This window comes from Leucopleurus acutus (genome assembly GCF_964270905.1).
Source record: "Leucopleurus acutus genome assembly, chromosome: 19".
NCBI lineage: Eukaryota > Metazoa > Chordata > Mammalia > Artiodactyla > Delphinidae > Leucopleurus > Leucopleurus acutus.
The window spans coordinates 13,329,761-13,346,659 of record NC_139161.1 but is presented as its reverse complement, the minus strand read 5'-3'; the positions used below and the strand labels follow the sequence as shown (position 1 = coordinate 13,346,659).

The window sequence follows — 16,899 nt, the reverse complement described above, 5'->3', positions numbered from 1 at the left end:
TTTTTTTCATGCTCCTCCCTCTACTAGGTAGAGCTTAACCCCCCCCACCTTGAATGTGGGCTGGATTTAGTGACTCACTTCTAATGGATGGAGTAGGTCCCAGGGACAGCTTTCTAGAATATCAGGCTGACCTATGGCAGTTCTATTCTTAGAGGTCATGGAGATATTTTAACACAATATCCAAATGCACTACACACCTGGCTGTGGCTGGCAGGTGGCTTTGATGCAGAGATAGTGTAGCGTTTACCCTGAGTGACATTAACTTGTAGAGCAAATCTGGTTGGGGTGTGGGCAAAGCAAACCTTATAACATGCCTAAAGCGACAGGTTGGTGTAGCGAAAGAACAATACCTGGTTCCCAAATTCAAAATTGTGTAACTGCCATTCAGTCACCGACCACGGCCACTTCAAAAGCCTTGGTGACAACATCCATTAAATTAATACCCCAGTCACTCTGGGTCAGAGTAAATATGAAACAGGTACACCTGAAACCTTTCTCACTCATCCACAGTTCCCTCTCCCCATCTTGTATCTGGAAAGAAATCTGAGGTCAGGAAAAAAAATCTGGATGCCTCAAAGCCCTTTTCAGCTAAAATGGGAACAAAAGCAGGCTCAAGAAGGAATCAAGCGGACCTCAGCACAAGAACGCCAGCTTGTTATTTTGCAAACAGTAGGGTCAAAGCCCTGTATATAGGAGGAAAATAGTTTGGGGCAGAAAATTAATATTCACTGCTGAGACCTATTTGCCATGGGTTGACTCTGGAAGCAAATGGTTGAAAGATGGATCAGGATGAAAGCCTTCATCATCTCCCATCCTACCTCCCACCAACACCAGGGACCACCACTCCTCCCAGAGCCAGAGAACCCCCAGTGGGGTCCAGCTCAGCCAGAAGGCAGGGGCATCTGATTCTCCCCTCCTGTGTCCAGGAGTAAGTTTTTCAAGGGAGGGGGCCGAGGACACTGAATTTGGAAGGGCAAAGGACTGCTGTGAAGAGGGACACTTGGAGGAGCGGTGAATTGTGTTAAAGGGAATGAGTAAGAAAAGGTGAATGCCTGGCCCTATTCTCTGCTGGGTAAGGCCAGAGTGCCCTGCCTGTACCCCTTTATACCACGTAAGGTTTGCTGTAAGTGTTGACTGCTAATGGGTCCCATCTGGCCCCCTAGTCTGTAAAATTGCCTTTGGCCTATGGGAGCATCTCCACCTAGAAGGTTACACCTGCCCTGAGGGAGGCCCAAAACCAATCAATGGCTGACATGGGAGAGGGAAACAAAAGGCTGACCCCTGGGCAAGGGGAGACAGAGCTCCCCAGAAACCCAGCTAAAACTCCCCTTTCCCCCACTGCCCTGCCACTCTCCTCACCTCCACCTCCTAGGCCCATACATCATCTCCATGAGAATCCCTCAACTTCTAAACAATCTGACCCAAGACATTGGGAATTAAGCTTCCTTGAAGTTTTAGAGGTTTCTGGTAGATCCTGGGAAGAGAATTTCCAGTTCAAGGACTCCAGTGCTCCCTTGAGGACAACTAGGCAGAGAAGGTTCAGACCCAAGCCCACCGACGCCCCAAGCACCAGAGAGAAAGCTCATGTCCCGGTTCTCCCTTACTCAGATTGGAGAAAGGACGTCAGAAGGAGGTGCCCCCGTCATACCTGGGTGACAGAGCCATGTCCTAAAAAGATCCTACTACAAAAGGCTGATTTTGCTAGTTCCTGGACACTGTGTACTCAAGTTGGGAAAAACTCAACACTGGCAAATCCAATCTCACAGATCACTTATAAGGCAAAAAAAGAGTTATGTCAGCTATCAAGTCTTTTTCAACAAGGTATTTAAAATGGGATTTCACACTGGTGCTAGAATTGAGGCACAGATGATCTTCCTTGGTGTTTTTCAAGGCCTTTTCCTCTATACCGGATCAGTAGGAAGCTCTCTCCTTTACACTCTACTGCCTTCCCTCCTTCCCCCTTCTCACTGCCCTGTGCTCCTCTTTGGGCTTCCTAGGATCACCTCCCCCACTTCTCATCTTAGGGCTGATCTCTGGGGACCACTCTAAGACAGGTATACATCCAATAATGTAAAATCTTAAAATCATAGTTCCAGAGGGCATACTCCCAGTGAATAGCCCAAGAATGCAAAGCATGTGTCTATGACCTAACTAGTTATAATTTGCTAAAGTACTTGATTCTTGGGCAAAGTAGGTTAAAAGCCAGAGAGTTGTAAAAGAGTGTTCTGAAACAGCCTAAGAACTTTATACAACTCATAACAATGTTCTTCTTTGGTGCAATTTTACGTTAGCTTTTAAAATTAGCTTTCATAGATCTTTGCCTGGCCCATTATATTTCATATGTTGAATTTAGGACAGTGTTCAAAGATTTTTATGGGGCCAGTTCACGGTTTCAGTTCCAATTTACCATTTTTCCTTTACTGACTTCCTTTTGGAGTTCACCAGCATATGGGTCCTTAAGAACTAAAAAAACCAATGAATTAATCAAAGGGAAAATGTTCTGTTTCTCCCGTTTAGAAATTCATTGAAATATAGATGAAGTCCATCCTGAACAGCAGGACGTTCTGAGAAAGCCATCAGCCTAAATGCCTTTATGAATAACTATTATGTTATAAGCTCAAAAGATCTTACATCTCAGCCAGATGAATAATCAGGCCACTAGGGAACACAGGGAAGAAAATGAATATAATGCAGGTCTATATATTTTTTTCCTCTGCTTGTCTGGACACATAAAATATCTTTTTACTTTTACCACCAAATACACATTCAGGTAGCTTCTCCTGGTATCAGTGATGTTTCTCGACTCCAAGTTAAGGACTTCTGAGGGCTGAATTTGCCTCTTCCAGCCTCCAAAGCACTATGTGAAGTACCAAATCATTACACCATGAAGGCAACATCCTGCTTAACTTGTAAGAACTATTAGTATGGGCTCAGGGAAAGCTGATGCTGCCACAAATGAATACTGTGGAAATACATGCCACATATTCAATTAAGAAAGTGATTCATCAGTATTGTAACTAAGTATTGAAAAAAATCAAAACTGGGCTTCCCTGGTGGCACAGTGGTTGGGAATCTGCGTGCCGGTGCGGCGGGCACGGGTTCGATCCCTGGTCCGGGAGGATCCCACATGCCACAGAGCAGCTGAGCCCGTGCGCCACAACTACTGAGCCTGCTCTCTGGAGCCCACAAGCCACAACTACTGAAGTCCACACGCCTAGAGCCCGTGCTCTGCAACAAGACAAGCCACTGCGATGAGAAGCCCGAGCACCACAACGAAGAGTAGCCCCCGCTCGCCGCTACCAGAGAAAGCCCGCCTGCAGCAATGAAGACCCAACGCAGCCATAAATAAATAAATAAATAGATAGATAAATAAATAAACAAAAAAGTAACCCAAATCAAGCTTTCAATTCCCCCTACCTGCCAATCAGAGATACAAAAAGAAAAATACTATCAGTGTTCATCTCTCCTTAGCTATTATAAACTGCTACTTGCTATGCAAAGGCATTTACAAGTCCAAATTACTACAGGATGCTTATGGTTTTAAAAAATACAAATGCTATATACGATTAGTATATTACTATATATACGTGTGTATATATAAATACAATCTATGTATTTGCCTATAATTATTTAGTGATCCAACTAGTCTTTTTCCTTGAAATATGCCATTTAGAAAATACCATTACATCATGTAAATAATTTCCCTGGCTCCACCCCAACCGCATAAAAGCAGTCTTTTTTCCAGTGCAACGTGTATTTGGAAAGTGCCTGCTTTGTGGTGTTCTTGTCCAGGTCACCATACTTAAGCACACAATAGAAAAAAAGGAAAAATCAAAATTGTAGCTAAGCTCCCTCCTCCCAACTCAGAATCAGCAGAACTCTCCTTGTCAAAGGACCAAACACATGAACTTCAATGATGCGAGCCGCTGACAACACAGTCATCTTTAAATTCAAGCAGTACATTGTGAAAGCAAATGGAACTGCTACGCAGGTGAGAAGTGGAAGAGAAGTTCCCCAGGGAACAGTGATGGGCAGAAAGTCCAAGGACCAGGTTGAGTGCTGGCTGTGTGACTGATTCTGTGATGATGAGCAAGTTATAACATACTTTGAGGCTTCAGATTCCTCATCTACAGTTAAAACACTGGATTAAATGGTCTAAGGTTCATGCCAGGTCAAAATTCTCAGATTTTTAAGACCACCTCAACACCTGGTCATTGCTGAGACTCCACGACACTGATCCTGACTCCCAAGGCTGCACTGTGGTCGCTGAAAAGATTTTGCTTGTCACTCTCCAACACAATGGGATGGGTGTGGAGCAAAACAGGAAAGACATGTCCTATATGATATGCATGTGGTCCCCTTAAGTGAAAGAAAATTACCTATTTCATTAGTTCCCAAAGGATATGGAGTATCTTTATTCTAAGACAGACCAGACTGACTCAGGCACTGCCCTGACAGCTATATATTATCCTGTGCTGTTGTATTGGGACCTATTATCTATTTGACTCATGTAGGAAGATTCTAGAAGCTTTTTCAAAATGGGAATACAGAATATGTTTTGCTTCTAACTTGAGTAATTTGAGAAACCAGTGGCATTTGCTCTTCTCATATACACAGTTTAAAGCAAGAGAATCAAAGAGTTCTGAGCCCTAGAACAGAAATAAAGGCTAACCCCTGCAGCACAGTGCGGAGGTTGCGAGAATACGCTGGCATCTTATCCACCTGTAATGAACAATGGCTATCCAGAGGCTGACAGAGGAAGTATGGAAAATCAACGAGCATTCACTTTGACAGACAATTCTGGGGGCAGAATACCTGTCACCAGGTAATAAATCACTTCATTTAAGTTTATCTTTTTAGCAGTGCACAGTGGATTATACCCATACATCACTTCAGCCTTTCTTTTCTGCCCTGTTGACAAAGGACAAATTGAGAAGGATGGTGGGAAAGCTGGGAGAAAGAAGGGAGGAAAACAGAAGAGCTCTGTTCCTAGGCCGTATCGTAAAAGAAATGATGATGATGATGATGATGATTCAATTTCATTGTTTTCTAAGCATCAGTTCCATCTGTAAAATCTTACGGCACTTCCTGGATTTACCAATGAAGTGACCATGGGTTGGAAAACAAAGGTAGCTTTTTTTCCAGATCCCTTAGGACATACTATATATCTACAGTCTCAATAGGATCTCAAGCACTTGGCTTTTCTAACAATGGGTGAGCTTATGGGTTTCACTAATGATACTGCTTAGAAACTGGTACCCTGAGAAGCCTTGCAGCACAGAACTGAATATGGTAAATGGGACTTCAGGTGCAGCAAGAGGGTGGCAGATTAAGACAACGTGGAAAAAACCCTCCCACTACAAATACTTAAGAATGCTGGGTAAAATATGACCTGAAAAAGAAAGGGAAAAACTGAGTGAAAGCACGTGGATTCTGAGACTGCTTTTGTAACTTACAGACTTGCATTTTAAAACCCAAGTGGACAAAGGAGGTGGAACCATGGGCTGCCATGAGGCACAGAGTTGGAACTAAAACACTTGAGGAGAGGCAGGATCCTCAAAGAGGGGCTTCCTCAGTGAAGACTGGGGACGGGGGGTAACTCATACCCTAGAAAAGGGGTCCAAGAAGACAATTTTGTGTGCCCCTGGGCTCTGAATGAAAAAAAGAAACCTCTCCTCTGAAATATGGATATCCAGATCTGAGCCTTGAGCAGAGTAATCCAGGAAGTTCCAACCTAAGAAATTAGCAGAAACACTGGCCCCAAGCCAGTGATACTCCTGAGATCTCTAGAAGAAGCAATGCAAATTGTTCTGGAGGGGGCCTGTTATCAGGTCACAGAAAAAGTAATCCCCATTCAAGATCAGCTTATCAGAAAATTTAAAATTACAATATATCATGAGAAGAAAACAGCAAACACAACAAACAAGATTGTTAGAATTCCAGGAACTTGGGTACTTCCCTGGTGGTCCAGTGGTTAAGAATCCACCTGCCAATGCAGGGGACACAGGTTCAATCCTTGGTCCGGGAAGATCCCACATGCCATGGAGCAACTAAGCCTGTGTACCACAACTACTGAGCCCGTGCTCTAGAGTCCATGAGCCACAACTACTGAGCCCACATGCTGCAACTACTGAATCCTGTGTGCCTAGAGCCCATGCTCCACAAGAGAAGCCACTGCAATGAGAAGCCCATACACCTCAACAAAGAGTAGCCCCCACTCGCCACAACTAGAGAAAGCCCCCATGCAGCAATGAAGACCCAGAGCAGCAAAAAAATAAATTAATTTAAAAAAAAAGAATTCCAGGAACTTGGGATAATAAAATTAAAATTTGAAAAAGAGAATAAGAAATAAATATGCTTAAAACTATGAAAGACATAAAAGTAGGAAATAAAACCCTGAGGAAAAAAATACCAAAAACAGCCAGGTATGAAAATAAGCCAAATAGAACTTCTAGAAATAAATATTATAATCACTGAAATTAAAAAGTCAACAGATACGTTAAATAGATTAGACACAAGTAAAGAGAGAATTACGTAAAATGGAAGACAGATTTGAAGAAATTACCAAGGGGCATCACAGAGATAAAAGGGGCATGAAAGAACAGCTCCTGGAATAGGGAGTACAATGAGACTATTCCGACGCATTTAATGCAAGATCCAGATGATGCAAATAGAGAGACTGTGTTAGTTTGGGTCCTCCAATAAGCAGATGCCAAGAAAGGATGTTGGGAAGAGAAGGAGTGGGCAAGGAGAAACCTCAGACCAGAAAGTCATGGCTCAAGGACTCCCCATTAGAAGAGTCCTATATCCTACAGGATGGGCTAGCACTAGTAGCCACATCTTACTAAGCCAGCAACCAGTAACAGCCCAGGGGAAGTGTGGCTTTTGAGTGAATCCTGAGACATGGCATCTGGGGTCAGTCAACTAGGCTTCCCACAGCAGGAGATCTGAGAGGCACATTTTCATGGCTGCTGACATGAAGGGGAGCAATATTTTTAAAGATAATAGTTAAGGATTTTCCAGAATTGTAAAAGCCATAAATCTCCCATGTAGAGAATAACAGCAAGTTCTGAGCAGAATAAACCAAAACAAATCTACACATGCTATAGTTAAATGGCAGAATATCAAAGGCTATAAAATACCAAAAACAAGGAGAAATTTAAGTTAAATGAAAAGAAAATAAACTGGTAGGGGGGATGACTGGAGTTAATTTTAGACTGCTTTCTAAGAACACACATTTAAGGATAATAAAGCCAGTAGAGGAAAAAAGGGAGGAACCAATAAAACTAAATTCAGTAAGAGACAGGAAATGAGAGAAAGAAAGCAAAGGAAAAGTATGGAAAATAGAAAACATGAAATAAGAGAAATAATTTAAAATATCAACTGTTACTATAAATGCAAACAGATTAAAATAGCTGGTGAAAAAACTCAGACTGAAAAAAACAAAACAAAACTCAGACTGGATTTTTTTTTTTAATTTAGCCATATGCTATTTACAAGAGGTTCTTGTAAATAAGAACCTCTTACTTACTTTACCAGTAAGTAAAACCACTTACCTGTTCTTACTACTTACACAATTTCTTAACCTTTTGCAGACTGATTGCTCTCATCAATGATATGAGATTCCCATTCTCATCTGTAGAATGGGATGATAATGACAGACCTTTTTTTTTTTTTTGGCGGTACGCGGGCCTCTCACTGTCGTGGCCTCCCCCATTGCGGAGCACAGGCTCCGGACGCGCAGGCCCAGCGGCCATGGCTCACGGGCCTAGCCGCTCCGCGGCATGCGGGATCCTCCCAGACTGGGGCACGAACCCGTGTCCCCTGCATCGGCAGGCAGACTCTAAACCACTGCGCCACCAGGGAAGCCCCGACAGACTTAGTTTTTAATCTGTAACATGTTTTTCTTAAAATAACACAAGCAAGGACAGCAAAATGTTAACACTTGCGTAATCTTTCTGGTATGTACGTGGGTGCGAGTTTCACTACTGTCTGTACATTTTAATCTATTTGAATTGTTTCAAAAATAAAAATGTTTTCACTGTTTAAATCCATAAGCCCAATAACCAAGTAAAAATATAAGACCACAGTAAATGACAATGTTCTTATACACCACTTGGGAGGGTATAGAACTATACACCTTCCCTAGGGAACAATTTTGCAAGATACACCAAAACTTAAAAGATATAGATACTCTTGGGACTTCCCTGGCAGTCCAGTGGTTAAGACTTCGTCTTCCTATGCAGGGGGTGCAGGTTCGATCCCTGATCAAGGAGCTAAGATCCCACATGCCTCTGGGCCAAAAACCGAAACATAAAACAGAAGCAATATTGTAACAAATTCAATAAAGACTTCAAAAATGGTCCACATCAAAAAATCTTTTTAAAAAACTGTAGATACTCTTTAACCCAGGGACTGAATTCTTGTAATTTATCCCAAGGAAGTAATCAGAAATGTGTACAAACATTTGTGTATTCGTTTACACCTGAGTTATGTCAAATGGTGAAAAGTTCAAAACAACTTTAATGTTGTTGGGAACTGTTTTAGTAAACTGTAATGCATCTGTATAACAGAACAGTATGCAGTCATTAAAATTCAGGTTAAGGTTATAGAAGATTATTAGTGACAAGTATATATTAGTAAGTGAAAAAAGATACAAAGCAGTATGCATAGTATGAGTTTGTTTTAATTTAAAAAAATATGTGTATATATATATACAAAGACAAGGGACCTCCAGTGAAGCACTTCTGGATGGTAAAGATTCTGAATGACTTTTTTTTATTGTGCTTTTCTCTGTTTTCCAAGTTTTCTGCAGTGAGCATATGGTGCTCTGCAATTAGGGGGGAAAAGCAATCATTACTTCTAAAGTAAGTGGCAATAATTCCAGTTTATACTCTAATGCAGGGGTCCACAAATTATATCCCGCAGGCCAAATCCAGCCTGCCACCCTGCCTGTGAGTTAGGAATGGTTTTACATTTTTAAATCGTTGAAAAAAAAAATCAAAAGAAGAATAGTATTTATAAACTGCCATTCTAATCTAATCTTTGTATTTAATCTTTACAACAACCCTGTGCAGTAGGTACTATGACCCATTTTACAGATGAAGGAACAGAAGCTCCTAGATTGGTCAGGTAAGTAGTCAAAGATCTCCTAGTTACTGAGTCTTTGCTGAAATTCACACCCAAGGAGTCTTACCCCAGACCTCATCCTCTTAAGCTGCTTCCTCCATGTGAAAAGTTCTCCACCACTATAAGGGCAAATGCAGCCAGCACAGTCTGGTGAATTCTCAGGATGGAAGACCACAATGTTTCAGTGAAGCCTCATTGGAGAATGAGGCCCTGTTTCTACCATGATGATAGGAAACACTAACTCTGAACTCCAATTAACCAAAGTATTATCCTCCTCAAAAGAATTCCATTCTTGGGCTTCCCTGATGGCACAGTGGTTAAGAATCCACCTGCCAATGCAAGGGACATGGGTTCAATCCCTAGCCCAGGAAGATGCCACATGCCACGGAGCAACTAAGCCCGTGCACCACAACTACTGAGCCTGCGCTCTAGAGCCCGCGTGCCTACAGCCCGTGCTCTGCAACAAGAGAAGCCACCGCAATGAGAAGCCCACACACCGCAACAAAGAGTAGCCCCCACTCGCCGTGACTAGAGAAAGCCCACGCACAGCAACAAAGACCCAACGCAGCCAAAAATGAAAACAAATAAATTAATTTAAAAAAAAAATGAATTCCATTCTTTTTATTAGTAGACCTGTATAATAGAAAATTGTACCCTTTTATTATTATTATTCTGTTTTGAATTTCATCAATAAAATTTGTGGAAATTTGTTTAGTCTCTCATTATATAAGCACCTACATAATGTCCTTGATGTTGTGTATTGGCCCAAAAAGCCTAAAACATTTACTATGTGACCCTTTACTGAAAATGTCTGCAGACTCCTGTTTGAATTGACAGAGAAAAGCAAGTGGGGAGAAGCAGAGGTCACAGTATTAATGGAGTCCCCACACCTGGAACCATGGAGTAACCAAGAACCCAAATGGTTCTCTCTCCCAAGCTATTCCACAAGCTCTTAGTCGTTTAGAGACTGTTTCTTTTCTCCTTCTCCTGCTATGTCTATATTTTTTATCTATAACCTCCCACCAAGGGGTGAGCAAAAAAAAGAAAGTAAAACTTAGTTCAGTCAAGGTTATTGCTTCTTAGAAACTCTGGCAAAAATTTGTTCAGGGAAAGAGACTTGACTTTTATATCATTTCTGAAGTTAAGTTATCAGTGTTTTCTGTTCCAAAAATAACTGAGAATTTGGCCACTCATCCTAAGTATGGGATTGTTCATTCATCCACTTACCAAACCCTAGCATAGCGCACAGATCAGAAGATATATATCAATACAACATTCTATAATAGAAAGCAGTTTTAAATGACTACAGAAAATGCAAATTAAAACCACAATGAGATACCACCACACCCAGTAAAATATCTATAATCAAAAGGACAGATAATACCAAATATTGCCAAGGATGTGGAGAAAGCAGAATGTAAAATATAAAATGCAACAGCCACTTTGGAAAACAGCCTGGTGGTTTCTGTTAAAGTTAAACATATGACCCAGACATTCAACTCTTAAGTATCTACCTGAGAGGAATGGAAACATGCATCCATACCAAGACTTGTATACAGATGATCATAGCAGTATTTTCATAATAGCCCCAAACTGGAAACAACCCAAACGTCCATCAACTGGTAACTGGATAAACAAAATGTGGTATATCCACACAATGGAATACTACTCAGCAATAAAAAAGAACCAACTATGATACACTCAACAATATGGATGAACTCAAAAATTGCATGCTGAGGGAGGCCAGTCTCAAAAGACTGCATATTGTATGATTTTAAAGTAGCACGATTTATTTTTTTTTTACGCGGGCCTCTCACTGTTGTGGCCTCTCCCGTTGCGGAGCACAGGCTCCGGACGCGCAGGCTCAGCAGCCATGGCTCACGGGCCCAGCCGCTCCGCGGCATGTGGGATCTTCCCGGACCGGGGCACGAACCCGTGTCCCCTGCATCGGCAGGCGGACTCTCAACCACTGAGCCACCAGGGAAGCCCTTGTATGATTTTATATGACATTTCTAGAAAAGACAAACTACAGATGCAGAAGCGGATCAGTGGTTGCCTGAGATTGGGGTGAGAGCAAGGACTGTCTACAAACAGGCAAGAGAGAACTTTGTGGGGTGACAGAAAGTACTAAAACTGAATTGCACAAATACATGGATTTACTAAAACTCATCAGTATACTTACGTGTGAATTTATGGTATGCAAATTAGACCTCAATAAAGCTGTTTTAAAACAAAACTACAGGAGCGAAGGGGCAGATATCTGCTCGAGGTAGAAGAAAGGGTAGGGAAGCCTTTAGAAGAGAGAAATTTTGAGATAATATCCTGATAACGGACATTTAGCTGAGGCAGGGATTTAACAGTGTGCAGAGGCAGGAAGGCATGAAAACTCAAGTAGGATTTGGGGAGGGAAAAGAAATAGGTGATACTAAAGGGCAAGCTGCACTTAGAGACGGGGTAAGTGAGAAAACAAGAAGTTGGTAAGAAGTTGGTACTTCATCTCATAGGTCATGGGAAGTCACTACAGAATCTGAAGGGAGCTGAGTGACTTTCACATTTGAGTTTTAGAAAGCTAACTCTGGAGGCAGTGTAAAAAGAAGATGACTTAGAGATGAGGGGAAAAAAGCAAGAGGCCGTGTCCAGGTAAAAGACACAGAACCAACTATTAAGTTTCTAATGAGGTGGTGGGAAAGACGACAGTTTCTAATCTTAGCAGCTAAGATGCTGGTGTCACTAAAACAAATAAGGACGACAGGAGCAGAAGCAGTTTTGGGGGAAGGTGGTGACATAAATACTGTTTTAGGTTGATTGTGAGGTGCTGTCAAGATATTCAGGTACAAATATCCAGCAAAGAGTTGCAAAACTGGAAAGAGTCTGGGGTTGACGCTGTGGCTTGGGGAATTCTTAGCAAAGAAATAGTCACTGAAACCACTGAACTGTTAAGATTGCTATGGACTCACATAAACAGCAAGAACTTAGGGCTCAAGATCAAAAAGGTTAATTACAGGGAACTCCCTGGCGGTCCAGTGGTTAGGACTCCTCGCTTCCGCTGCTGGGGGCCTGGGTTTGAACCCTGGTCAGGGAACTAAGATACCGGCAAGCGTGCGGCCAAAAAAAAAAAAAAAAAAAAAAAAGGCTAATTACAGAGTCTACCCTGTCATCCACGCAACGACATTAAGAAAGTGCTTTTCCTTCAGTTGCTGTTCTTTTTTTTTTTTAAGCGTTAGAAACGTTTATTTGTCAAAATATTTTATTAAAAAACAAGTGAGAGAAGTGGAGTAAAGCAAGGCTAAATTTCAGTTAATGTTGTACCACGATCAGCCATAAAAAGACAAAACAAAACAACAACAAACAAAATCCCAATGGTCCTAGCAATTTCAGAAGATTAGCTTCAGTGTCAAAGTCCAGAGCTAACAGAGAAGAGTAGAAGGTTGCCTGTCACTACATATGGTCATTTTAAAGGGAAAGGAGGGGAATTCCCTGGTGGTCCAGTGGTCATGACCCAGCGCTTTGGGGGTGGGCGGGAGAAGGTTCATCCCCTGGTCAGGGAACTAAGATCCCGCATGCCACGAGGTGCAGCCAATTGAAAAAAAATTTTTAAAGAAAATTAAATTTGAAAATAAATAAAAATAAAGGGAAAGGAGATGTTGCAGGTAGACAGGGAGAGGGGTCAACTCCTAAGGAAAGCAAGGTAGGAGGGATTCCACTGTACAGGAAAGAGAAGCTACTAGCATAATCCTCACCTGGGGCTGTGCTGTGGTCTTGAAGCAGATGGGACAAGTAATAGTTGTAGGTAGTTGGCCACGGAAGCTGCTGCTGCCACTGCCTCCTAAGAGCGGACTCGGTAAGGCTGGTGGTGGAGTGCGCCCTATGCATCATTGTTACACACGGATTCCCCGTAGCCAACGGTGTCAGGTGTGCACGCTGCTCCATACCGTTTGTTACGGTGCTCGGTAAAGCCCGCCACACTACCCGTACAATCTACGGGGCACTCTTCTGACCAGTGCCCCTCCTTCCCACACTGACAGCTGCCACTCTGGTCTCCCATCCCAGGGGCAGTCCGAAGCTGGCTGGTGGACAACTGCACGTATGTTCGTGTGCCTTGAAACTCTGTGCTGTCAAGGCCCCTGACAGCCCTACTGCATCCTCTGCCCGCTCCACGTGTACGAAGGCATAATCTTTCATAATGTCACATTCGATGACTGAACCTTGCTCCTCCAACCTGGCCCAAAGCTCCTGGTTGGTACAAGTAGGACTGATGTTGCCTTTGTGCAACTTGGCTGAAGCTTTTCTCTTTTTCTTTCTTAAATAAATTTATTTATTTATGGCTGCACTGGGTCTTCATTGCTGCGTGCAGGCTTTCTCTAGTTGCGTCTCTAGTTGCATTGAGCGGGGGTCACTCTTCGTTGTGGTGCGCAGGCTTCTTATTGCGGTGGCTTCTCTTGTTGCAGAGCACGGGCTCCAGGCACACGGGCTTCAATAGTTGTGGCGCACAGGCTTATAGGCTTAGTTGCTCCGCAGCATGTGGACCAGGGCTTGAACCCGTGTCCCCTGCATGGGCAGGCGGATTCTTAACCACTACGCCAACAGGGAAGTCCCTGAAGCTCTGCTCTTATCCTTGCTGCTTCCACGGTGATGTTCACCCTGTGCGGCTTGTAGTGGATGGCATCCTCGGCCGCCACCTGGTCCTCTATGTGCACAAAGCCGTAGTTTTGTGGCTTCTGTTGTTGTTTGTTTTTCGGTGCAGCTTGCGGGATCTTAGTGCCCCGACCAGGGATCAAACCAGAGCCCTCCCTGGTGAAAGCAAGGAGTCCTAACCACTGGAGCGCCAGGGAATTCCCAAAGCTGTAGTTCTTAATGATGTCACATTCCCGCACCTTCCCACGCTGCTCAAGGAGTCAGCGGATCGCCTGCTCTGTGCCCTCCTGGGGCAGGTGTCCGATGAACGGCGTCACCGTCCTGACAAGAGCCGCCGCATGGCTGCGGCGGCGGCGGCGGCGGCTCTGGCGTCTCAGAGAACCCTACAAAATGGCGGCGGGCGCCCGAGCCCCGGCGGCGCGATCGGGCACTGCTCGCGCGTCAGCTCACGCACGCGCCACTGCGCGCTGCCTCAGGCTCGCGGGCGCCATGTTGCTTTTCTTGTCAGTTTGTTCCTAGCAGACCGCCAATAGGTTTTATGAAGAGATACAGATTACAAAACAAACATGCCAAAGATGATGATCAAACTGGGGACAAATACATAGATGGGAGAGCAGAATGCAGAACATAACAGAGGCAACTGAGACTATATAGAATCTGCTATCTAGAAAGCAAGGCGCATGCTTTCGCTGCCTTTGAAACTCTCATATTGTGAATGTGGGTACTAGTCTGCTCTTTCAAGTTAAGGGTACATGGGTCAGAGTCCATCTATTGCCCTCAGCTCATCCACAACCATCCAAATGCACATCAGTTCTACCATCTTGTCAATAATATACTGTGCAAATTGGCACCCTGGAGATCTACCTTCTTGGACCTTCCCAAAGCCCCCATGTGGCTAACACATGGAGAGGACAAAAAAATTTCAGATTGTTATATACAGGGTACTAGGAAATATAGACAAAAGAACAGTAGGCAAAATACCAGAAGATCCAGATTCTATATTCTTCCACCATGGACAAGTTAATTATATTCTTTGTATGTACAAATGGGAATAGAATGCACGGATCAGATTTTGAAAATTTAAGGTGTTGCACAGTGTATGGTAATACTGCTTGAAAGTTTGTCATCCCACACAACCTCCTGTCTGTATAGGGGCCAAATGAGTTAAAGTTGTGCTCTATTATTTTAGGGGAGAGAAGTGTCTTTGACGGTAAAACGTGAATATAATTTACAAGAAATCATGCCTACAGGTGGAGTACTGCAGTATATCAGATTCTCCTTCTATACATGACCTTTAATTCTGCTGACCTCTATTTCTAGCCTTTGAGTAGGAGAACTTAGAACATAACCTAGAGGCCTTCATTCATCAGGCCCCCACACTCCCACCCACAATGGATGTAGCCCTTCTCCAACAGTGAGTCACCCACCTTCCCCTCTGCTTTCTGCTTGGGTGGCCACCACCAAGCCTTGGACCCTATTTCCTGGTCTGTCTACCCAACCAGAAAAGAAGTTCCCTGCATGCAGGGTAGAGCTCATTCATTCCTGTGTTCTCAACACCTGTCAGCATGTAAGGCTCAAAAAATGACCCCCAAGTGAAAGAATGCCAGGAAATTAGGGGGAAAGATGCCAAATGGCACATATTAAAAGTAAAATTTTTATATTATTCTATTTTTTTAAATAAAAATTATATGTACTTAAGGCATTTGAGATGATGATTTCAGATACATATACACAATGAAATGATTACTACAGTCAAGCTAATTAACATATTTCTTCTCGTGGTTACCTTTTTGTGTATGTGTGTGATGAGAGCAAAAATTAAATTTAAAAGTCTCCTGTGCATTGACTGAGAGACGAGTGGATAAAGAGAATGTGGTACCTACATACAATGGAATATTATCCAGCCTTGTAAAGGAAGGAGATTCTGACAGATGCTACCACATGGATGAACCTACAAAGCATTATGCTCAGTGAAATAATCCAGACACATGATGCCACTTATATGAGGTACCTTGAATAGTCAAATTCATAGAAACAGAAAGTACAATAGAATGGTGGCTGCCAGGGGCTGGGGAAAAGGGGCACAAGGAGTTAGTGTTTAATGGGTTTAACAAGGAGTTAGTGTTTAATGTATATAACAATCTGTTTAAAGGGGGCACAAGGAGTTAGTGTTTAATGAGTTTCTGTTTGGGTTGACGAAAAAGTGCTGGAGATGCGTAGTGGTGATGGTTGCACAGCATTATGAATGTACTTAATGCCACTGAACTGTACACTTTAAAAAGTTTAAAATGTAAATTTTATGACATATAACCGCAATTTTTTTAAGTCTCCTGTGCAGTATTCCGTCTGAGGAAGGATACAGGACTGTGGCCTTTGGCGTATTTTTAGGTGGCTATTTCTTCATAAGATGCATTCTTAAATACCTAATTGATAGCAAAGGGAAGAAAACACATTCAGCATTCACACAGCTCAGCGTCCAAATGTCCAAAGTCATTAATTTGGAAAAATACCACAAGAATCATGAAACTGATTCAGAATTTACTTCGAAACCATAAAAGCAAAAAACGAAGTGTGATTTTAGTTGGGTTTTCTGGGTGTGTAAGTGTTGTCTTAGATGACTTGTTTTTTTAATTGTTGGTAATCACTGGCTACCAGTACTAACCTCACTGCCAGAAAAATAAACAGTTAAGTAATTAAAACATTCAAAACCTGAACTAGCAGAGAAAAAAAGTTTATGTTTCTAACACTTTCCTTTTAGCATCAATTGTGATTCATATATCAAAAGACTAACCTTTTAAAAGGAGATGAAATAGCTTTCATATTTGACTATTTTGGTAACCAGCTGTATAGAAAACTATTTTATCATCCCTTTTCCCCATCCCCAGACAGAGAAAGTTGTTGAGCTTGAGATTTCTAGATTATAATGTTGAAGTTCTCATGCAAGCAAAACCTCCCAGCGATGTTAGATGTCTTGTCAAGGTAAAAACAGGAAGATTTTTTTTTCTTTGATATCTGTCAAGAAAATATAGAGGTATGCTTATTACTTTCTTTAAAAAGTTCTTTTCCCTTTAAAGGAAAGTGTTGTGTTTATTCCAATGGCAGTTTAACAAATAATCTCAGGTTCTCAGCAAGCCC

The 16,899-nt window shown here is 42.5% G+C and overlaps 1 protein-coding gene and 1 pseudogene across 2 annotated transcripts in view; both read right to left on the bottom strand.

The window, feature by feature from the left end:
* Positions 1-16,899, bottom strand: part of PITPNC1 (phosphatidylinositol transfer protein cytoplasmic 1) — a 253,667-nt gene that overhangs the window by 188,730 nt on the left and 48,038 nt on the right. The window lies entirely within an intron of this gene.
* Positions 12,866-14,104, bottom strand: LOC309975546 (RNA-binding protein 4B-like; annotated as a pseudogene). Its single transcript has 3 exons — positions 14,082-14,104; positions 13,743-13,920; positions 12,866-13,425 (listed from the first exon to the last, which is right to left on the bottom strand). The product of its transcript is annotated as an RNA-binding protein 4B-like (transcript).